Source organism: Bos grunniens, chromosome 9, assembly GCF_055505025.1.
Source record: "Bos grunniens cultivar Pamir isolate PY7600 chromosome 9, Bosgru_T2T1.0, whole genome shotgun sequence".
Taxonomy (NCBI): domain Eukaryota; kingdom Metazoa; phylum Chordata; class Mammalia; order Artiodactyla; family Bovidae; genus Bos; species Bos grunniens.
The window spans coordinates 70156722-70180397 of record NC_141173.1 but is presented as its reverse complement, the minus strand read 5'-3'; the positions used below and the strand labels follow the sequence as shown (position 1 = coordinate 70180397).

The window sequence follows — 23676 nt, the reverse complement described above, 5'->3', positions numbered from 1 at the left end:
CTCCCACGTTGTGATCTTCCTGCCTTCACTTCCTGTTAGGTCTTTGCTAAATTTGCTTCATTCCTTTGAGATGTTGGGGCCAAGTAAGGCTGTGTCCAAAATGGAGTATAATTCTTCTACATAATAGCCTTTAGATATTTGATAACAACCTTTCCATCACCTTTAATTGTCTCTTTAGGCTAAGATTTGCTGGTTCCCACATTATCAAGGTTACCCATCTATGGATATAATTTAACTTGTCAATATTCCTCTTAAAAGGTGATGTGCAGGGCTTCCCTGGTGGCCCAGTGGTAAAGAATCTGTCAATGCAGGAGACACGGGTTAGATCCCCGGTCTGGGAAGATCCCTTATGCCACAGATCAACTGTGTGCCACAGCTCTTGAGCCTGTGCTCTGGCTCTGCGGCTAATGAGCCCATGTGCTACAACTACGGAAGCCCACATGCCCTTGTGCTATGCAACAAGAGAAGCCACCGTAATGAGAAGCCTGCACACTGCAATGAAGAATAGCCACTACTCACTGCAACTACAGAAAAACCTGTGCAGCAACGAAGGCCCAGAATAGCCCAAAATAAACAAATTAAATTATTTTTTTAAAAAGTGGTATACAGAAGTGATTTGCAGACTTTAACGGATGATATAGCAGGGACATAATTTCCTCTGATAAGGACATTATGTTTTATAAATTATGCCTACATTTAATTTATTACATTGCATTAACATTTTAAAAGGGTTTCATCACAGGTAGATTAAGGTTCTATGGGTCCTAAATCTTATATAATTTTAGGGATTCTTTAAAAGAATAAAACGACACATGTGAAGTTAGTTTCAAGGTCTGCATAGTTTCAAGACCTGTGTAGTTTCAAGTCCTCATTTCATTGTAAATCTGCCTGAAAGTTTATAATAGTATTGTCTCATAATATTCCCTGGTCTTCTTTACCAGAACTGCTTTCTAGTCAGACTTCCTCTCTGTGGTAGTTAACATACCCTATTAAGTTTTACTCGAGTACTTAGCATAGGGGGCATTAAGTAAGTTAACTCATGTGTGGGACAGAGAACAATCCCTGGCATACAAAGCAAGCAATAAATGTTAGATTTTATTATTTTTATTATTCACTGGCAGGACCTTAGCAAGTAACTTATCTTCCTGACTCTTACTTTTTTTCTTTGATGTAATGAGGATAGCACTTGCCCTGCCTTTTTCATAAACCTCCTGTGAGGATCAAAAGATAAAATGTTAATATGCTTTGTTAACTGAAAATATCATACACGTGAAGGTATTGTAACTGGTGTTTCATTTGACATTGGAATTTTAGAAAAGACTGTTTAGGAAAGAAAAGACTTGACTTTGGCCGAGGTGGAGTCTTTAAAGATCTCAGTCGAGGTGGGAGGAGGCAAAGAACAAGAGGTACATGTGTGGCCGACGCTGGAGGCAATGACCAGGACAAGCCCCACCGACGTGCCAACTTTCAGAGAAGAAAGGAGTAGAATCTGAGAGAAAGCGATTTAATTATACAAAAGAACCGGAAGAAATCGTCTGTGTGTCTTTCCACAACTGGCCTGAACCTCGGGTTTCTTTTTTTCCCCGCCACATTCTGCTCTGCAGTCCAGGCTCCTAGGCCCCTGCCTGGAGATCTACCCACACTTTGGGTTCAGTATAAAAGCCCCTCTTCCAGGAGGCTTCCCCAATCCCTCCCGTGCCTCCCACAGGAGGAATAAACGGTTCCCTTTCCCTGTTCTCTCTGTGAAAGCATTTCTTCCACTCTAGACAGAGGAGAATCTAGTTTTCCTTATTTTTGTTTCACCAGGGCCTAGCTTGGGGTCTGCTCCCGAATAGGTGCTCAAGAAAGGTTTAGTCAGTGGATTCACTTTTAAGAAATAACTTTTGGAAGTTGATAAAAGGGCATTTAATATCTGGATGCGCGGGTAAGAGCGGCTTGAACACAGGCATCAGCAGTCATTATCTAGGGTAGCTCCCAGGGCGAGACGCGTCCTTTCCGCGCTGGGTACCCGGCGACCGCGAGCCGCTAATCCCGCTGAAAGAGTCGGTCGGACTAGCGGGGAAGGGGGCGGGGCGTGGCCTGGCCGTAGGGGGCGTGTCGTGGCCCGCGGGGTTTCCGCACCGGGGGCGCGTCCGGCGGGGATGCGGGAGGAGCTTCCGCCGCGAGGGGGCGGGGCTGGGGCGCTAGTCCTCTGACGGCCCCAGCCAGGGAATTTCAATTTGAAACCTAGCGGAGGGAGGAGGCGGACGCGGCGGGCCGGCGACTGGGCTGAAGCGGGACTGGTCCCGGCGGCGAGCGAGCTCCTGAGTGCGGCGTCCGGGTAAGGAGGCGTGCGGAGCTGCGGAATGGCTGGCCCGGGACGGGGAAATCCCGGGGCCGAGCGTCTGGTCTCTGCGGATCTGCAGGGGCGGCTCGGATTTTTCCTGTGGCTGCAGCTGGGAAGCTGATCCCGGGCAGGAAGCGGTGGCGGGACGGTCCCACCGGGAGGGGGAGGGCTGCCGATGTTGGGGTTTTCTGCGGCTCCCTGTCTGCCCTCCTCCCCATTCCCGACCCGGGGACCGGTCCTGTTGCTACAGGCCGGATCCCTGCTTCTCCGCTCCACTGCGGTCCCCCTGCTTCTCTCTTCGTGAGAGCGGGGGCCGCGTCTGGTCGGCGCCGAGAGAGGTGGGGGCACGGGGAGGACTGCGCCGGCCTCACGGGGGTGCAGTGGGCTCAGGGTCACGCGTCCCGGGCCCCGCGGCGCGGCTGCAGGAGGGATCCGGCTCCATCCTGGGCGCGGGCCGCGGCGCGCGAGCCTGTCCAGATGCGGAGCGGCCCCCTCCTTCCGGGCCGGGGGCACGCGGCGGCAGCAGAGTTGCCCTTCAGCATGATGGTTTTGGAAGAGGAAACGCGGGCGGAGGACGCCACGCGTCCCGGGGCGGGCCGCGCGCCTGGGCACTCCGGGTAGCTGGGTTCGGGCGGCGTCACTCGCTCCGTCCCTCCAGACGCTGACCTCCCGACCAAAGTGGAGAAAAACGCACGTTTTGCTCTCTGATCCTTGCCGTCCCGGCACCCAGGCTATCTCACCAGCGATGGCTTATTTTTCTCCTCTGTTTGACGGCAGAGTTGGGAGCAGTTTTAGTTGCGCTGCTGGGGTAAGGACCAGGAGCGAGCAGGGTTCGAATCAGAGTCTAAATCCCCAGCAGGAGTCCCTGCCCCGGGCAGCTTGGGAAGAGGTCGGTCATAATTTCTGAGATCTCTCATCTCCCTTGAGGTCAGGGTGTTTTGACGAGGTTAGAAGAGCCCTTGCCTAGTCTGTTATTTTGGGAAGGGGTCTGTGTGGATCCTTCCCTCTGACTTAGGACGCCTTAAATTGCATTCCCCATGAACAGCACAGCTGGCCGTTTTTAAGAGCTCTAGTGGGGTGAGAGGGAAGGAAGAACCTAGAGGATCTGTGAATGTATGTTCTCTTTTCTGAATCACATCCTTTCCTCAGTTTTTTGAACTTCTCGCGTCTGAAATGGCACGTGTATGCCAGGCATCTTGTTCTTGTTACTGTTAAAGCTTTTTTTAAAAAATGAATCATAACAGTTTATCCTTTATTCTTGCATTTTTTTCAGTTCTCTTTTTATTTTTCCCTTTTTTTTTTCTTCTTTCACCGGAGTCAGCTATTTCTGTATTCTCGATTTATAATACTGTATGGAGAATTTGAGTTTTAACTCGCGTCCTATCACATTTCCTCTTGGGAAACTGAGTCAGTTCCTTGGCCGCAGGAACTGGGATTTAAAATTCTGTCTGTGAACAGGTTTTACTCGGAAACGAATAGTACTTAATCCTATTCAGTTTCCGTTTGCAGGACTCTGCTGTGAGAAATCACAATCTTCGATTGTGATAAGGGCCAGCTGAGTGCATCCATCAGGCTGACACAGCTTTTAAAGAGCTAGGTTGTGTCACCTGTCAGAGCTCCAGGGGTCAGTCCTAAAATTCAATTGGAGAAATCACCGTCAAATCTCAGATGTCTACTTTATAGAGGTTATTGGAGAACTGTACAAGTGGTAATGACTTGGAACAATGGGGTGGATTTAGGGCTAATTTAATCCTACCCTGTCTTCCTCACTTCTTGGGCAGAATTCCCACTGAAGTCAGTAGTGGTCTTGTGTGCAGAAGGACTGCTGAGAACAAGAGGCTGCTCATTTAGAGTAACAGGAGGGGACAGTTTCTTCCCTTTTAAAACATCCCTCTTTAAGAAAGACCTAGTCATAACAGTGCTTTAATCTTTTATTTCTAGTCAAAGTTAGACCTTCCAGAGAAAATAAGTGGTTGAGTGGAGCCCCCAACTTCAGATTCTTGATACCTAAATTGGATGGGGATTGCCTAAAACAATGAAAAGTGATTAAAAAAAATCATTTAATGAATTTCAGTAAAATTATTACTAACTTCAATAAAAAATTTAAACTGCTATATAGTATTCTCAACTGGGTATATATATTAAACTGGGTGTCTGTATATATATACATATATATATAACTGGGTATGTATGTTAAAATCTGAAACTTAATTCCAAGTAAAAAGGAGCAGATTTGCAGATTTAGGAGACAAATGCAAAGAGAAGCCCACCCTCAAACAACTATGGAAATATAAAACAAGAGAATTCAGATAGCCCTTGCTGTATTTGGAGAGGTAGCTTTCAGTTCAGTTTTGTGTACGTATAGGCTTTAATGACTGGGCCCATCATTAGATTTGGAGGTTTCTAAGTTAGTTTTATGTTGATCTGAGTTGGTAAGCTTGTTAGGTCCTTTGCTTCTTAAGTAACGTTCTTGTGGTTTACCCTTTCCAAATTACCCGTTCGAAAGAACTGAGTTTAGAAAACCTATCCAGTCACCAGATCTTAAAAATAGATTTTTTAAAAATCAGAACCATGTCCACGTGGACTTGCCAACCACTTGCTTTCAACTAAAAATACTTGCAAAGATGACAAAGCAGTCCTTAACTGAAATATTTATTGGTAAAATTACTCTGTAATTTAGTAATATTGTATAGTTATGTTTAAGGTCGGGTTTTACCCTGAATCACCACTCTCATATAACTGACTAGAGAACTACAAAGGTTCTGTCTTTGCCATTTTATTTAGGAATGTGGGGTTTTATGTTTTATATAGCTGAATGCTAAATATTTTTGAAGATTTGGTTTTGTTTCTGTTTCCACAGGAAAGCATAGGCCTTTTCCTTTGTTTTTTGAACGGACATAGTCTTTTTAGAGACTATGTGCGGACTTTCTGAAGAAGTACGAATTGCTAGTATCTGTATAAGGCATTAATATAGTTTTTAGGGATCAATATTGCTGAGGATCCAATCTTGCATTTCTAAAAGTCTGTATCGTTTACTCAGAGAAAACAAAGGAAATATGCTGACCGCCCCCCCACCCCGCCCCCACCTTTATTTAGAAACACATCCAGTGGCCTTGTTTTTTTCAGATTCAGAATTACTGTACCTAACCACTGGCTACCCTTACACATTTAAAAGCCTCAAGTAAATGTTTATGCTGGCTTCAGTACTCAGCAAATACTAGCCAAACTCTAATTTACTGCCCGTTTATAGAATCTTGGAATCTCAGGGCCGGACCTTTAGGAGTCAGCAGATCCACTCTCAGCCCTTTCCCAACACACAAACATTTCCAGCCTCTTTGGAAGGCCTCAGTTCATAGAAGATTTGTATATGATTCCCCCACAGATTCCAGACAGAGTGCCCTTTGGGAATGCCATGTTTTGGCATAAACCAGCAACCTGATACTCATAAGATTTCTATCATTCCTCTGACAGAGCAGTGCCCCAGATTAAAATAAAAAATGGAGTCAGTGCCTGGCATCCTTACATATAGGGGACTGGCTTCCAAGTGTAAATACTGTTGTTACTTAGATGTTACAGGTAAGCCAAAAAGGAAGGAAATAATTTCTAATGTCAACTAGAAATAAATGATGATGGTTAATATTTTTTTTTAATTTTTTTCTATAAAGTATATATATTTTATAGGAGAAAGGGAGTCCATTTGTAGAGTTATGTGAAGTGCCTATAACATTGTTGGTACTTAATAATTTGATGAAAGTTTATGTAATATATTGGAAGTGCATTTAGTGAGGATTTTTTGAAAGTTGGAATTGACATTGTAGAATCTGGTACGGTTGCATGTAGAAATGTTATGTAGGTTATATTTCATATAGAGGATTTGGTTTTCTTACTCTTATTATTTCCTTTTGTTCTGTGGTTGGCTTAATCTATATAGGTTTCTTAGATGCATGTTTCTCATGTCTAGGAGGGTAGATAACCTGTACTTTATTTTCCTAAATATCTGATGGTTGGGATATCATTGATTTAAATGAGAGTGTTAGTGATTTTTCTCAATTTTCTCATTTTTTTTTTAAAGTGATGTTGCTTTCCCCTTTGTATGGGGTAGACCTCAGGTGGCTTATGAGTACATCCATACTGCTTCTGCTTTTAAAAATAATTATTTATTAAATAAATACTTGATTATGCTGGGTCTTTGTTACGTCTGTGGGCTTTCTCTAGTTGTGGTGCGCAGGCATCGCGGTGGCTTCTGTGTGGAGCACAGGCTCCAGAGTTTAGGCTCAGTAGCTGTGGTCTGTGGGCTTAGTTGTGCTGAAGCACGTGGAGTCTTCCCAGAACCCATGTCCCCTGCATTGGCTGGCAGATTCTTAACCGCTGGACTACCAGGGAAGTCCTTTCTGCTTTTTATTCCCCCACCAAAGGTTGAATTTGGACTAATTTCATATACTTAGTTACTTTTAAAATAGAAATATGTTTTCATATCACATATACTCTGCATTTTGGTATTATTATTATTATTTTTTACTTCAGTGTATTGTGCATATGTGCTAAGTAGCTCTAGTTGTGTTCGACTCTTTGTGACCCTGTGGACTGTAGCCTGCCAGGCTCCTCTTGTCCATGGGGATTCTCCAGGCGAGAATACTGGAGTGGGTTGCCATTTCTTCCCCTAGAGGATCTTCCCAGGGATCGAACCTGCATCTCTTATGTCTCCTGCATTGACGGGTAGGTTCTTTACCACTAGTGCCGCCGGGGAAGCCTGATATCTAGTGTATTAGATAGAGCCATAAAGGTCTAAATGTATATCGATTGCCTCAGAAATAATCTTTACAGTAATATGAAATCAATTTGAAGAATAAGAATTATCTTTTTATTTGCTCTGAGAACTATCATAAGATTTGCTTTCGTAGCCCAGTGGACATTTCACATTTATAACTAAGTTGAATGTCATGGGGATGGTTTTAGTTCTTTCCAGGTTAAGAACCAGAGGGCATGGAAAGAGTTCCAAAATGATTTTGTCACATGTTCATCTGTAGGACCTTGTCTAGGTCAGTTAGGGGAGTTCATTGTATTGATATTTAAACTAAATTGTTCATATGTTTACGAAAAAGCCAGCTTCCTCTTGCTTTGCTCTTTTTATGGCCTTTATGTCTACTCTGTGAAAGAATTTTCAATACTTGAAGACTTACGTTACCCTCTAATTGCCTTTTTCCAAGAAAAATTGTGATTTTAAAAACTTTTCGCATAAGTCTGATTACCAACTCTCTAATCATTTTTTCCAAGCTCTGAATTCAGGTTTCTAGACCTCCTGATGAGAGCTGAAGCTGGACCTACCACCATGATAAAAAAGTGCTAAGTTTAATCATGTTTTTGAGTTTCCTGTAGTCTATTAATATATGTACACATCCCAGTATCCTGAAGTACTAAATTAATATGTAATTTACACTTGGCTTTAATTCTTACATCTTTTCCTTTTTGTCTAGTTAGTCTACTTGTTTTTCATCTTCACTTCATCCCCCTAAGGTACCAGAAGGGAGGGTGAGAATCATTTAGATTCTTGACCTTGAGGTGAGAAGTGTGGGTTTAGTGGGGAAGATATTGCCCGGGGTGAGTGGGCCCCACGGATTCACGAACTGCCTGAGACTGTTAAGTAAAGTGTGTATGTGTGTCAGAGAGAGAGGGATTTTCGGGAGGAGATTTTGAAAGGGTTTTGGGAAAACAGAAAATGTTAAAAACTGCTGATGTAGTTCTATTCTTATTTTTGAGATTAGAGAATCAAAGTCTTAAGAGATTTCCTTTTTTTGTGTGTGTGTTACCCCATTGCACTTTCATGCCCCCACTATTGTGCTTATTTCCTTTCAGTTGAATTCTTTTAGTTGTCCCATTTTAGCCCATTGTCAAGGTTAAACTAAATTCTGATATAATATTGGCCTGTCATTTTCTTACCTTGAACTTAATGTGCCGTTATTTCCTTACAAATTTCTTTGGTGAAAATATTAATTAGAAGAGATCAGTGACAAGTCCACACATTGGTGTTGGTTAGACTGCCATTTATGCCAGTGGAACCTTAGGTGAAATACTTTTCAAGGCCTCAGTTTCCTTCACTATGGGGATTAATAATCATAACCTACCTCAGACAGTTAGAAGAGGACTAAATGAGCTAGTGCTTATAAAATGCTTCACACAGGGCCTGGCCTCTGTGAAAATTGTTAGGTTAGGAAAAGATCTAGTGAGTTTCATATGAATATGTGTAAGCAGTTTTTTGTTTTTTGTTTTTTTTTGCAGTGATCAGGAATAATTATCTATGTGGAAGTACAGTCTTTGATATGAAACTGTAATTTCCTATGGTAATCACAAGTTAAAACCACTTTTTTCACAGTTTCAGTACAGTATCTCTAGAATTTTTTTTAACAAACTACCCACTGCTTTTGGCAGTGTTTAAAAAGCATATAGGTGGAAAAACTGTTTGGATCTAATTTCAGTATCACAGACAGATTGTAGTCTTTTTTATTATGTTGCTGGAGGTAACTGATTTGGAGTGTAAAATTTGTTTGTATATGCTATCATATTATAACTTTCTCTGTAACTTCAGTGAGCTTGGTGCAAGAAAGTTGTTAATGAAATTTTTATTGATGGTGTTTAAATCTCTACATATGGCATTAAAATATGACCTTTTTACATCCAGTACATCTTTTTTACATGAAGTAGATCTGCAGACATGTTCTCCCCATAACAGTGTTTTACCTTTCAATTAGTTGACAATGTTAAGAAATCAGGAGGTTTCACAGAAATATCTTTTTTAAAAAAGAAATTTTATTTATTTATTTATTGGGCTGCACGAGGTCTTAGTTGTGGCATGCCAACTCTTAGTTGTGGCGTGTAGGACGTAGTTCCCACATCAGGAATCTGACCTCGGCCCCCTACATTGGGAGCATGGAGTCTTAGCCACTGGACCACCAGGAAAGTCACAGAAATATCTTCACTTTAGGTTTCTCTGGGGAAATTGGAGGACCTTGGCAACACTGGGCCCCCATTCCTCTCTTGGAGTGCTGAGGAGGTCCTGCCCCATATAGCACAGATCATGCTCTCCCTACTTGGCCCAAGTCCCTCCCATTTTCCTTCAGATTACCACTGGACCGTTCCATTCATTTGCATCAAAAACCTGGCTCCTTTAGACTGTTGAGTTGAAAACTCAACTCAATGAGTTTTCATTGAGTAAATGAAATGAATTTCACTAAGTGAGATGTAAATTCAGTAAAATGAGATGAATCTCTTTTTACTAAATAGCAATTTTGAAATATGCAAAAAGGACCCAGTCTCTGTGACTTTCAAGAAGGTGTCCCGGGCAGTGGGGCTTTTCTACCTTTAGGGCCAGAGGTCATCCCCCACCTCTCCCTTAGCAAAGACTGACCTCTGGTTCACAGTCAGTCATGGTTTCTGGAGCCTAGCATGCAGTAGATCCTCAGTCAGATGTGGAAAGAACGCTCTTCCGAGGTTCTTCCCAGAGTTCGTCACTCCTTCTCAGAAGCAGATTGCCTGGTTCTCTGAAGCTTAGTGTGACACTGCCGTACCCCATAGCTGTAACTTGTTTGTATGTTATTCAGGTTTTTTAGAGGACCTTTTATTTTCATTTCATCACTCAATATTTTGGTATATATATCTAGGAAGATAACTCTTTGGTAGACATGACTGGTGTACCATCATCACACTGAAAATTCCTTAATTTCATCAGATATTCAGTTTTTGATATTCAAATCTCCAGTTATCTTAAGTATCAATTTTTGAAAAAGCTAGTTTGAATCCAGATTGGTTTAAGATCCTCATGTTCTGATTGGTTGGTACATCTTTTTTAACATTTTATGTTGGAGTATAGTTGGTTAACAATGTGTATTAGTTCTGGTGTACAACAAACAGAGTGATTCAGTTAAACATATGCATGCATCTATTCTTTTTCAAATTCTTTTCCCATTTAGGTTGTTTGGTTAGTGTATCTTCTAAGACTGATAAGCTCTAGTTTCCCCTTCATCTCTTTATTTCTCCTTGCAGTAGTTTGTATGTTGAAGAAATTTGATTAGTTGTTTTATGTGGTTTCTCACAGTGTGAATTTTGCTGATTTCAGCCCTCTAGCGGAGAAGGCAATGGCACCCCAGTACTCTTGCCTGGAAAATTCCATGGACGGAGGAGCCTGGTAGGCTGCAGTCCATGAGGTCTCAAAGAGACTGAGCGACTTCACTTTTCACTTTCATGTATTGGAGAAGGAAATGGCAACCCACTCCAGTGTTCTTGCCTGGAGAATCCCAGGGACGGGGAGCCTGGTGGGCTGCCGTCTATGGGGTCGCACAGAGTCGGACACGACTGAAGTGCCTTAGCAGCAGCAGCAGTGTAGTTAACCTGTTCCTTTTCCTTTGTATTTTCTTTAAATACGTAGTTGGATATCTGAAATCGGTCTAATTCACTTTCTTTATTTTCTTCCTTCTTGTTTCTATACTATTCCTCCATGATGTAGGCTTCTATTTGACACTTCTTGCTTGCCTTCCATCCAGCCTTCATCCTGGCTGGAGGTGCTGTCCCACCAGCTGTGTTGTCTTCTTTGTCTGCGCTGGACAAGTGCATTTTATGCTTGTGGCTTAGCCTTGTTCTAGGTTTCATTGTGCGTCATCTGATAAGGCTGGAAGCATTGATAATAAACAGGTGAAAAAGGAAGAAAATTAACCTTTGGAGCACAGACTGAACAACAACAGCCAGCTACTGTAGTTGGTGCTTTATACATGTTAATATCCCCAATCCTTCTTATAACAACACCTTGAAATAGCTGGTATGCTCATTTTACAGATGAAAACTTGAGGCTTAAAACCAGAATAATTTGCTCAAGGGCACCCAGCTTGTGTGCTGCTAAAACTTCTGTTTCTTCTGCAGGGGAGGGTGAGTTACTTGCTTTAATTGATTAATGCTTATTACTCTGTAGAACTCGAAGATTTCAGAAATTTATTGGTATCTACAGTATCTGACTTAACAAAAGGGAAACTTGTTTTCCTAACTGGTTTCTGCCTTCTCGTTTCTTTTGTTATGGTGTGATTATGAAGCAGAGTCCTGCTTTTAGCTGCATGATTCTTGAATCAAGCTGGAATGGCGAGAGCCCTCCTCATCTTGCTTTTCACATTAGTGTAATGTTGCCAGGCTGATGTTTCAATGTAAGAAAAATGTCCCAGAGTATAAAACACATCAGAATAAAATGTGTGCCTCCTTCCTTTTCAGTTTTTATTTTTTAAGCAGTTTTACACTTTTTGTTACTTCATTCACAGTGCAAATGGCATTCCCCAGGGGGCTAGTATATAATTTAGAAAGTCAGGTACTAGTGTAGGGATTATAAAGAAAAGCAGCAGATGCCTGCTTTTCATGTCCCTTCATGACAGATTTCTGCTCCTTAGAGGCAACTACTTTCAGTTCTTTTGGTTTTATTATCTATGTGTTTTGTTTAAAACCATGATTTTCTTGCTTTTTCCATTTTAGACAGTAGTAGCTATTGACTTTCCACCTTGGTTGGGGTTATTCTCCTTTACTGACTCCCTCATCCCCAACAGAAATGCACACTTTTCTCTCTTTCTACAACACATACAGTCAGCAGCCAAGCTGTGTATCCTGCTTTGGCTGCATATACTTTCTTTTACAACTTTTTGCTTTATCCTGAAGTTAATTGCCTACTTCTTCCTCATTTGTTTAGTTTTCTTTGTTCCTATCCTTAATTTAACTCTAAACTGTGTTGAAAACCATATTGCAAACCATTTTCTTTTTTTATTAAGGACATCCTTCCTGGGCTGGTTTATTTCTAGAACTGCTTTGCAGTGCCTGTGTGTGTGCTAAGTCACCTCAGTCGTGTCCAACTCTTTGCAACCCCATGGACTCTAGCCCGCCAGGCTCCTCTATCCATGGGATTTTCCAGGCAAAAATACTGGAGTGGGTTGCCATGCTCCCCTCCATAGGATCATTGAAATTTCTCTTTTCCTTTCTTCTTAACTTCAGGGTGCCAGACTTCTTCTTTATCTCTTACTTTACATGAGTACATCCTCCAGTAGTTTCCCAACAAAGTGCAAAAAAGGTGAATTTCTTGAGACCTTGTTATTTAAAAGCAACTTTCCCCGCTCTTAAAATGCCTTTTTGTACTCTCAATTTGAATGCATTTATAGTGTGGCTGGGTATAGAATTCTAAGTTAGTGGTTACTTTCCCTCTGAATTTTGAAGGTGTTGCTTCATTGTATTAATATTTTAGAGCATCCCAATGTTCTCTTGAGAAGACTGACTGGATTCTAGTTTCTGATTCAGTGTATGTGCCTAGTTTGCTTTCTTTAGAAGTTTTCAGGATTTTTATCTTTGAACTTGGTGTTTGGAAATTTCATGATGATGTGCTATGATTTGGGAGTCTTACTCATTGTGCTGAGCACTCACTGGGCCCTTTCAGCTGGAAACTCTTGTCTTTCAGAAATATTCCACTATGATAATGACTCCCTCTTTGTTCTCTGTTCTTTCTGGAACTCCTGTTAATTTGGATGTTGAATTTCCTGCATTGCCTTCAGTTTTGTTACTTTTTTCTCTCTGATGTCATCTCTTTGTCCTTTTGTTCCCTCTTTTCGGAAATTACTTCAGTGTTTTCTTCTAATCTCTCTATTGAACTTTTTTGCTTTCCTATTTTCAAAGCTGTTCCTTCACTACTGAATATTCTTTCTGATAATGTCCGTTTCTTTTTTCGTGTATATTGTTTCTCCAATTCTGCCCATCTCGATGTCCCCCTTTGCTTTCTCTCTGTCTGAAATGTTCTTCCCGCAGATACCTGCACAGCTTACTGCCTTAGCTCCATCAGAGTTTGGCTTCCATGATCATTTATTTGAAACTACAACCCAGCTCCCACCTCCTCTACCCCAGTGTGTCCTGAATCCCTTGTGTTTTCTTTCTTCTGCAATGTGTATTGCTGTCATCTGATACCCTTATATTTTACTTTTTGTTTATTGAATCTCCTCTTACTAGAATGTATTCTTGCCTGGAGAATCCCAGGGACAGAAGATCCTAATGGGCTGCCATCTAAGGGGTCGCACAGAGTTGGACACAACTGAAGCGACTTAGCAGCAGCAGCAGCAGAATGTAAGCTGGATGAAGGCAAATCTTTCTGTCTTCTTTTGTCCAGTATTTCTGGTACCTACAGCAGTGCCTGTGCAGAGTAGGCACTTGGTAAATATTTGTTGACTGAGTGACTGGACCTCCCTGTTTTACTGTGTAGAACCTCACCTCTGCCCTCTGAATGCAAAGCCTTTCTTTTTTAAGTTCTGTAGAGTGAACCTCTTGTCTTCTGGCTGCCAAGGTTTGATGAGAGTGTATGTGTAATTTAAACATTCCTTGCCCTTATTTCCAACAGATCCCTGTCTTCAACTCTCTCTCATATCTCAGCCCTCAGAAGTTTCTGGAAGTTTCAATTCCTAAGGCTCTCAGGGCTTCTCCAACAATCACATTGTTTTTGGTAGGTTCCCACCAGAATAGCAATTCAAGTTTAGACTTTCTCTGCTCTGCTAAGTCAGTTACTTTGTACATCTGTTTTCCATCTTCTAAAATTCTATTGATATATCTCATCTGCTGGCCTGTCCCCTCCCTTTTTCTTTCTTTTTGTGGGTTTGTACCTTTTTTTTTTCCTTTAATTTTCCTTCTGTCATTTAGTGTGGTTTTGGGAGTGAGCAGAAATTAACTCATGTTCAACCCACTGGTTTTAGAGTTTTCAATTGATAAAAATAAATTTCCAAGATTATTGTGGTACTCACAGTTGGTAAGAACTGCAGCCATAATAAAATTGTCCTTTTTCTTCATGCCAGAAACTGAGTTGAACTTCAGTTATATATAGAGAGAAAAACAGAAAAGTCACACGATTGAGTCAACCTCTAGGGTGGGTGGGAGTGGGTGACTGATATGTCATTAAATAAGAAAGTGCTTCTTAGGAAGAGCTCAGAAAATGTACTATATTTTTTTTCTTGTGATATTTCAAGGATTAATTCAGTACACACACTTAATCTTATATATTTGAATCTAGATTTAAAAATACACAATAGAAACCAATTTGATGTATATGTATCAGAATGGCAACCTTATTATGGAATTTACTGAATATCTTAGTGTGTCTCTTTAGACTGACACATGATTGGCATATATAAACTTGAATATTCTTTGACTATTTGAATATTCTTTGGTTATTAGAGGAAACTTTGAACTCATGGGGGTTCTGTTAGATAATTTAAGGGTGAAAAATTTCATTACTAGAGCATAAATAGAGAGTGGGATTTATTCTAATGGGAACACACACATTAGGGGTTTTTGTGTGTGACTTTTGGGAAAAGTGAAACAAAAATGGAGGTTCTGAATAAGGTAGTGGCTGAAAGGTCTGAGAAGCTCTAGGATGATCCCAGGGCTAATGAGTACATGTGATTAGTGTTGGTTAAGTTGCTGAGTGGGTTTTAGCGGTTTATTAATTCAAATACTTTATACATTAATGTAGAGGAAGTTATAGGCAAATAGATCAGGGCAGTATCTCCCCAAAATGTGGTGGTATGTTAGAATGATTTGAGGTGGTACACAGATAAATCTTTTTCTTTTAATGGTTAAATACACATGTCAGTGTTTATCAGAAAAATACCCAAGTATTCAAAACTATGATTTCATTGATATTACGTACTATAAGGCTAAAGTAGGTATTTTAAAGTGATGATATAAGGAGAAGTGTCACATCAATAATAATACAGTGGCTGTTTGGATTTGGCAAAAATTATAAAGTCGGTCTGATTACTAAAGGTTGATAAACTTTGGCCAGGTTTAAAATAAGATTTCTCCTAATAGATAACAAAACTGTAAGTATGCTGACTGTGGCATAGACTTCTGTTTCAGGTAAGGAAAGTGAGTTAGGAAGGAGTTAAACGTTCTCAAAGCCATTCAGCAATTTAGTAATGGAGCTTCAGGCACAGCCAAGGTCTCCCAGTGTCCAGAGTTGTTCCCTCTAGTGTGTGTGTTCTTTTGATGTTAATGGAGTTGCCAATTGAAGTTTTCTTGGAGAACTCAGGAAGCCTGCCAAGTTTTATAGCTGTCTGTAGCTTTTATATATTTGTATCTTGAGCCCTGAAGGTAGACAGAGCTAGGTCTTCCAAAAATAGTTCAATAAATGTGTCAACGTTTTGAAATACTATTGAAAAAACAAGGAAGTAGAAGTCCTATGGGATTATTGGAAAACGGTGCCAAATGCTTTCACAAGAATTTGAAAAGCAAATGTGGCTCGGTGGTCATATGCTAGACAATGGTGCATATTCAGTCTTCATTTTGGAGCCCATTTTTATATGATAATCTTTTACTTTTCCCCAGTACTCTCTGTTTAATTGCTTTTAGACTCTGGGAGGCAAGCTGCTAAATGAACATCTTCCTTAAAAAGTGTTCTTTAATTCACTTCTCTTAGGGAGAAAAAGGCAGACTTCTTTTTCTTAATAAAATGAATCCAAATTGTGTATGGGAAAGGTTAGAGTGCCAAGTAATGAGTTGGGTCTCTCCACTGACAAAGGAATCAAAAGTTTATCCATGGGCTTGTAACCAGAACTGTTTTTGGATCTTGGCCATTAAAATCAACATCAGCAAAGCCGGAGTCCTAATTTCCTTAATGCTAAGATTGTCTGTTTTAAATTACGCACAGAAGGGAACGTGAACGTTTTTCTTCCTTCCGCCCTCTCTCCCCACCCCCAAACAGAAAAATAAAGGTGCGGGGAAGATAGTCTCCGCTAGAGCAGCTCTGCGGCGAGCGGCTGCCGCTGTGGGCAGCATGTGTAGTGCAGACGTGGCTCCAACTTTTCTCCTAATTGAGGCCAGCTCACTTTCATCCTCAGTGCGGCTGACTTAAATGGAAAGACTTGAGGGTGGAATCTAGAGCATTCTATAGATCTGTGATCTGTGTTACTTGCTCTGCGCAGCACACATGGAACAGTGAAGGATAATATGGCTCTTTTTTCTTTTTTTCCTCCACTCCCCAGTGTGGCTCTTTAAGACTTTCTCTTTTTGTTGCCGTTATTAGGTTTTTTTAAAGTCATGTTTTTACTGTATCTGATTATGTTTTGAAGTGTTATTTTTTTTTTTTTGAGAAAAAATGTACCATTATCAGCAATAGAAGAGTATTTTTCTTTTTTAAATTTTTTATTATGGAAAAAATTAAAAATATTCAGAAGTATAGAGAAGCCTCACCCAGCTTTGACAATTACCAGCACAGGGCCGGCCAGTCTTGTTGATACACCCCACTCTCATGACTTTGAAGCAAATTCTGGATACTATATAATTTCATTTGTAAGTAGGTAAGATTCCCACCCTCCCCCTCCACTGGCATGTGCTCTGTGGTCTCCAAAATAAAGTTCATGTTCATTACTGATTTTGTAGAATTACAGAAATTAGTTCATTTACGTCATATTCAGTTGTCATGCTTTTGGAATAAATACCTGTATATTTATTGTTTTGATCAGTAAAAGCAATTTCATCTGAGTTTTAACCAGTGAAAGCCGTTTCATCCAAATGCAGTACCGTGGACATAAAGGAAATGCTTTAGCCAGTGCTCAAAAACGTAATTCCTAAACCAAATCTGAATGGATTTTCAAATTCTAGTGCATTCTCAAGGTAATGTTGATCTTCTATGAATTGTTTTTCCATGGCTCCTGTCTATGTTAATGCTAGATTTTAATGTTCTTATTTATTTTTATTTCTGTTGTTTTATTTATTTAATTGAAATATGACTGATTTACAGTGCTGTGTTTTAGGTATACAGCAAAGTGATGCAGTGATTTTCTTTTTAGATTTTTCTTTTTTCTTTCCCTCTCTCAGTTCTTTTTTCTGCCTCTCATTCTTTTGCTTAGCATAGTTTTGTGGCAATATGTTGGAATAAGACCAGGTGAAACATTTTTTTTTTAGCTGACTGAAATTTAATGGGACTATGTGGTTATAAAATCATAGCAACTTGCCATATGTGTAGTTCTGTCTGGCAGTACAGTGGGGAAAGTATATGCCTTAAACAATGGTCATATGTTCGCTGAGAAATCACATGTAAAACATTGATTGGCATAATAGCCAAAGCTGACACTCACTTAATAGTTGAAGTACTTTTCCTAATTAATAAGCATGCCTTTTATGTTGGAGATAGTTTACTTTATATTTTGTTTTAAATTAGAACGTAGTTTAATATATATTTTGTAAAGATATCACATATTGAATTAGAGAATGCTGATAATGATAGATAATAGATAACATTTCTTGAATACTTAGTATGTGTCAGACACTACCCTATGGGTACTTTTACACATATTATGCATTTAATCCTCACAGAAGTCCTGTGTGGTTGGTACTGTTATTCTGGGTTTGCCTCTTAAGAAAACTGAGGCACCATAAGATTAACTAATTTGCTCAAGGTCACTTGGCTAATTAATGGCAGAGTAGGGATTTGAGCCAGGCCATCTGAGTCTAAAGTCATGACTACTGTCCTACTATTATCCCAGAGAATATGTAAATTCCTCTTTGTACCCTATCTGTGCTTGTGTTCCCCTCCCCAGAGGAGCCCTTTTGAACCAGAGCCAATTACACCATTGTATGAGGTTATGATTTGATTACTGGGTGGGTATTTTTCATTGAGAAACTTGAAAGCTGTTAATGTGGTTCTACTCATGTTCCTTTCCTGGCTTTAGTTATAAAGGAGAAGGCAGAAAAAGTGGAAGCGTGTGGAAAGTAACGTGGTAACCACTGAAGTGGCTTCCTCCCCCACCCCCACCCCCAATAGAACGTGGAGCCCATCTGGAATGCTGACAGGTCACAAAGGAGCTGTTGAAGCCAGTACTTCAGAGTACCGCTGAGCCTTCAGTTGAGTACCTTGAAGTGTAGGTGTATTGGTGGAACGTTGGTCTTCGTTGGGCTCTCCTGAGAAGTGTAGACTTTTGTCAGGGGTTTGTGTTGGGTCTACAGTGACTGGAATTTTAACAGACCAGGTATCTGATATTCTTCCCCCTCTCCTTATACTTTTGTTTTTTTTCCTCTTCTGAAAGTAGCAGAGGATAGAAAGAAAATAGTTCACCAATTACTAAGTGTGACATTGGGCAAGTGACATTGTTCTTGTGTCTGTTTTTCTCTTTAAGTGGTTCAGTTGTCATAGGTCCAGATCCACTTAAGATATTGTCTGTGGCTCATTTATTTGTCTCTGTAGAGAAAGTAATTTAAGATGCCTTTCCGTATAGGAAAAACATAGGCATAGAATTTTGGCAAAACATTTGATAATGTTTTCATGCTGTCTGAATGGTAGCATTAGGGAAAAACTGTGTGTTAGGGGGAATCTATGGTGGTGTTTGTTACTGAAATTTTAATCTTTGTCATCTTCTATCCAAAATATTTTTGCCTGTAATTTTCCTGATGACAAACAAGGACTGCTAATCAGATTTACAGATTTCATGGAAGTGTGTAGGGAAACCAACACACTTATAAATAAGTGTGTTGGTTGTATATAAGGCTTATATAGATTGTCTTATTAGCTACAAAATGGGTTGAAATAAAGAAGATGAAAGTTGTTGGAAATAAAGGTTGTCTATTATAAGGTTTTTGAAAGAGAAACAGGATAGCTTGATCTTCTTTTCAATACTTTTGCTTGAAAAGTAGTAGATATCTTTTTATTCCTTTTATTGACTTCTGGCCTCACCACTGCAGTGGAATTGTTCGTTTCCATGTTGCCCTGGAAACAACAGAGATTGCTCTGTCGTCAAGTCCACTGAACGCATTTTCCTTATATTATTTTTGATATTAGTGGCCAACCATATTGTCTTTGAAATTCTCTCCTGACATGTTAGGGCTCTTTTTCTATATTCCTTCTGTTCTTTGCAAGATTTATATATTCTTTCCGTTCTTTCTTTTCTTCTGACTACCCCTTCATTTATTTTCTGTCTTCCAGGGTTCTCAGTCTTTGATTCTTAGCCTTGACTAATTTCGTATCACCCATGATTTCACCTACAATCATAATTTGTTAACTCAAGTCTCTCACCAGGCTGTCTTTCTTTTCAGCTCTGAATTCTTATATGACTTAGAGGAATCTACCAATATCTCAAAGGTTTTTTTTTTTTTAGTGAATATGTGAAATATCTTGTGTTTAACTTGGAATAATTTGTTCATTTTTAGATACTACATTTTAAGTGATATGTTGTATGCACTAAGTATGTTTTTGTTCAGTAAGAATGAGTGGAAGCATAGATACACTGAGTCCATGTCCATGGAAGGGTTCCTGGAATGATCAAGTTAGGAGAAAACACAGCAAATGAGGAGCTAGATGTTGAAACAGCTGAAAGAGCAAGACTTGCTGGGGTGGGAGGCCTGTTGAGACTGTCTTTTGAGCACTGGCTTTCTAACTTTCTTAGGACAAAATCCACTATAACAATAGATTTTGAACCTTGACCTATGTGTGTATATATGTGAATAACAGACATGTTTTGTAGATTTAGTTCTTAGCCTTACTTATGTGCTGTATGCTCAGATTTTCTTTTCTAAATAATGATGATAAAATGTCAGTTAACAAACCACTAACTAGATTTTACAACTCACCAGTGACCTGTGATCTGTTTATCCTTTTTACATGGATAAAAATAAGAGATTCAGAGAAGAGAAGTTTCCTACCCATTATGAGAACTTTTTAACAGTTGAAGCAGGCAGAGAATGGAATGGATTGCCATAGGAAGCAGTGACTTTTCCAGGGTTTGAAAGACCCCAGGGCTATGGCTGATATATGTTGAGATTTGACAGAAAACAGCAAAATTCTGTAAAGCAATTATCTGTCAATAATAAATAAATAAATAAAAAGACCCCAGGGCTGATAGTCACCTCTTAAAAGGTGTGGGAAAGAGTCAATGGGTGAGGGATGGGACGTTGTGACCATTAAGGTGTCCCCCAAGTCTAAGATTTTCTGGTTCCCATTTTGATAAAATTTTTTATTTGATAAGCTAACTTTATTCAATGTTTTTTCAACGAAGAGCTTTATTTGGGAAGTTTTAAATATATATAGAAGTAAACTGAATAGTATAATGACACCCCTCATCCCAACCCATGCAGTCTTATCACTCAGCTTTAACAGTTTATCAGCTCATGGCCAGCCTCGTTTTATCTACATTTCTGTTGCCTTCACCCCAACTGTATTATCTTGAAGCAAATCCCAGGCATCTGATCATTCAAATATAAGACTTTTAGAAAAATCACAATACCATTATTACACTTAAGAAGTTAACAGCAAATCTTTAATATCAAATATTAACTCCATTCAAGTTTCCATTTGTTCTTGTTTTCTTTTATTTTTATTTTTTTTTTTTGCTGAAATGGAGATCCAAGTTAGGAATCACACATTGCAATTAGTGATTCTTTTTAATCAATAGGTTGTCTCTTTTGTATTTCCTTGTAATCTAGTATTTTGAAGAAATTGGGTTGTTTGTCCTCTCTTGTTCCCTACAGTTTTGATTTTGCGGATTCCATCCCTGGTTTAGTTTGACCTGTTCCTCTGTCCCATAAATTGGTAGTCATATCCAGAAGCTTTTATCAGCTAGAGGTTCAAATTTTAAAATATTTTTTGGGTTGTTTGTCCTCTCTCGTTCCCTACAGTTTTGATTTTGCGGATTCCATCCCTGGTTTAGTTTGACCTGTTCCCATGTCCCATAAATTGGTAGTCATATCCAGAAGCTTTTATCAGGTAGAGGTTCAAATTTTAAAATATTTTTTGGCATGAATATTTCATTAGTTCTGTTCTTTCTTAAAATTGCTCAGGGTATACCAGATTTAATTGTAAGGATGATTGGTTTGGTTTCTTAGTTCTTCATTTTTCAAAGTCATCCTAAGCCCAGTTCCCCATAAAAACAGATGGAATCATTTAGAAGTTTGGGAAGATGATAATCCTACAAACACCACATCCAAATACAAATTACAAGTTTCTTGTCCAGCTTCATTTCCAAAAAAGAAAGGGAAAAAGCAGATGCCTTGGTAATTACTACAGACCGCAAATCAGGTTTTCAGCTAAAGTGAGACATTTTACAGTAAAGTCAGTCTTGATTATTCTAGCACACTATGGAAACCTTGCAGTTTTGCTGGTTAAATTTCCCACTCAGTAAGCAAGTATTGTCAGTGGTTACTCCCCATCCCTTTCTTCCTTGGCGGTTGGAAGTAAAAGAATAAAAATGGGAAGATGGCAGGTCAGAAAGGAGTGTATCGTGGTTCGGTTGCTAAGTCGTGTCTGACTCGCTGTGACTCCATGGGCTGCAGCACACCAGGCTCCTGTGTCTTTCCTTCACCATCTCCTGGAGCTTGCTCAGACTCATGTCCATTGAGTTGGTGATGCCATCCAACCATCTCATCTCTGTTATCCCCTTCTTCTCCTGCCTTCAGTCTTTCCTAGTATCAGGGTCTTTTCCAGTGAGTTGGTATGTATGTGAGGAATCAAATAACTGTGTTCTTTGGTGATCCTTTTGAAGGATATTGGTAATCTTCTTCCTATTTTTTTATTATGGAAAATTTCAAATGTACAAATAGAAAAGATAGTATAATGAGTATCCATGTTTCCATTACATAGTTCCCCTACCCCCCTCATGTTCAGCACATTTTCCAAAATTGGGTCGGGGGTCATGCTATATAATTCAGCAGAATCTTTGTTTCATTTGTTGTAAGACTTGTAGCATAGGCCTTACATCTTTTCTTCTTTGTTTTATTTGTGTTGGTAAATCTTTTGCTGGATTTTATTTTATTTTGGTTCATGTTTATTATGTTAGGTCTTAGGTGAAGAAGATTCTATTTGATGAAGATGCTATGATTAGGCTTTATTCTTTGACTTCTGTTTAAATTTTTTTTTTTTTATAATGGAAGCTAACATAAATGTAGAGAGATGGAGAGAGTAGAATAATGAATTCCCATGTGCCCATCTTCTAGGTAATTATCAACATATGGTCAGTTTTGTCTCATTTATGTGCCTGCAAATCCCTGTGTTCCCACCCTGTCATGCTGGATTGTTTTAAAGCTGATCCCAGACATTATATTGCTTTACCCATAAATGCTTTTTTGTATGTCTGGTAAGCATTTTAAAAAAAAAGATCAAACCCACAATCCTGTTGTCACATCTAAAAAATTTAACACTTCTTTAACATCAAATATTCAGTGACTGTTCCTGTCTTCCCATTTATTTCATAAATGTTTTTCTTGTTGGTTTCTTCAGGTTAGGACCCAGATAAGGTCCACATTACAGTTGATAATGTCTCTTAAATATCTCAATATGTAGTTTCTTTCTCCTCTTTTTCAGTTCATTTGTTGAAGAAACTGGGTTGTTTCTTTAGAATTTCCCACCTTCTGAATTTTGTTGATTGCATTCCTGTGATAGTGCTTAATTTGTTTCTCTTGTCTGAGTTTTCTGTAAATTGTTAGCTAGATCTGATGCCTAATAAGACTCAGAGTTGATTTTTGGTGGTATTGTTGAAGAATCCATCAGAGTTGTTGATATTTATTTCTTATTGCACCACTTCAAGATGTATGGCAACATATGGTTGGCCCGCTTTCTCCCATCCAAGTACTAACCAGGCCCAACCCTGTTTAGCTTCTGAGATCAGGGCACATTCAGGGTGGTATGACCGTAGATTGTTGGCTCGCTTTCTGAGATGAAGGTTGATCAATAGGCTCAGGTATTGTCAGCCAGCTCAATCCATCCATTGTAGTTTCTTATGGAGCTTTTGCCTAGTGGTTTTTAGCTGCTGCTGATAATCTTTGCCTAGATAAATTGTTTCATTGCATTAACTTCTAAGCATGTATTTTTTCTTCCGAATTACCTAAATTATGGAACTCATAACATTTTGCCCCAATGTCTTCATTATGTATTTGTATAAAATGAAAGTTTTTGCATTTAACTGGGACACTAGTATCGTATATAACAACTGCCAATAGTTCTCTAATATTATCTGATATTGAATTTATATGAAAATCTCTCCCATCATCCCTATGACTTCCTTTATCAAACTAGGATGCTGAAGGAGCACATATATAGTTATGTCACTTAAGTCTCGTGATTTAAAACAGTCCTCCTCCTTTCTCTTTTCACTGACTTTTTCTGACAATGACCTGTTGGAAAGATGCAGGATGGCTGCCTAAGGACTTGTAGAATCTTTCTTTTTTTCTGGGTTTGTCCGATTGTTTCCATGTGGTGATATTTACCTCAGTCTTCAGTACTCTTTATTTTCTGCAAAGTAGAATTTAAATCTAAAGGCATGATTAGATTCAGAATAAACATTTTTGGTAAGAGCACTTAATAGCAAAGTTGTATATTT

At 39.4% G+C, this 23676-nt stretch overlaps 1 protein-coding gene and 1 pseudogene across 33 annotated transcripts in view; one reads left to right on the top strand and one right to left on the bottom strand.

Moving 5' to 3' along the window:
- Positions 1-2214: 2214 nt before the first annotated feature.
- LOC147366102 (uncharacterized) lies at positions 2215-2963 on the bottom strand (annotated as a pseudogene).
- EPB41L2 (erythrocyte membrane protein band 4.1 like 2) overlaps positions 2217-23676 on the top strand; it is a 210971-nt gene continuing 189511 nt past the window's right edge. For 27 of the 33 annotated variants that reach the window (XM_086316523.1, XM_086316516.1, XM_086316521.1 and 24 more), the window contains exon 1: positions 2217-2320. The gene's annotated coding sequence lies outside the window, so the exon portion shown is untranslated. Of the gene's footprint in view, positions 2321-2542; positions 2665-2745; positions 3135-23676 lie in introns of those variants that run through there. The other 6 variants (XM_086316490.1, XM_086316481.1, XM_086316489.1 and 3 more) reach the window with 4 other exon arrangements.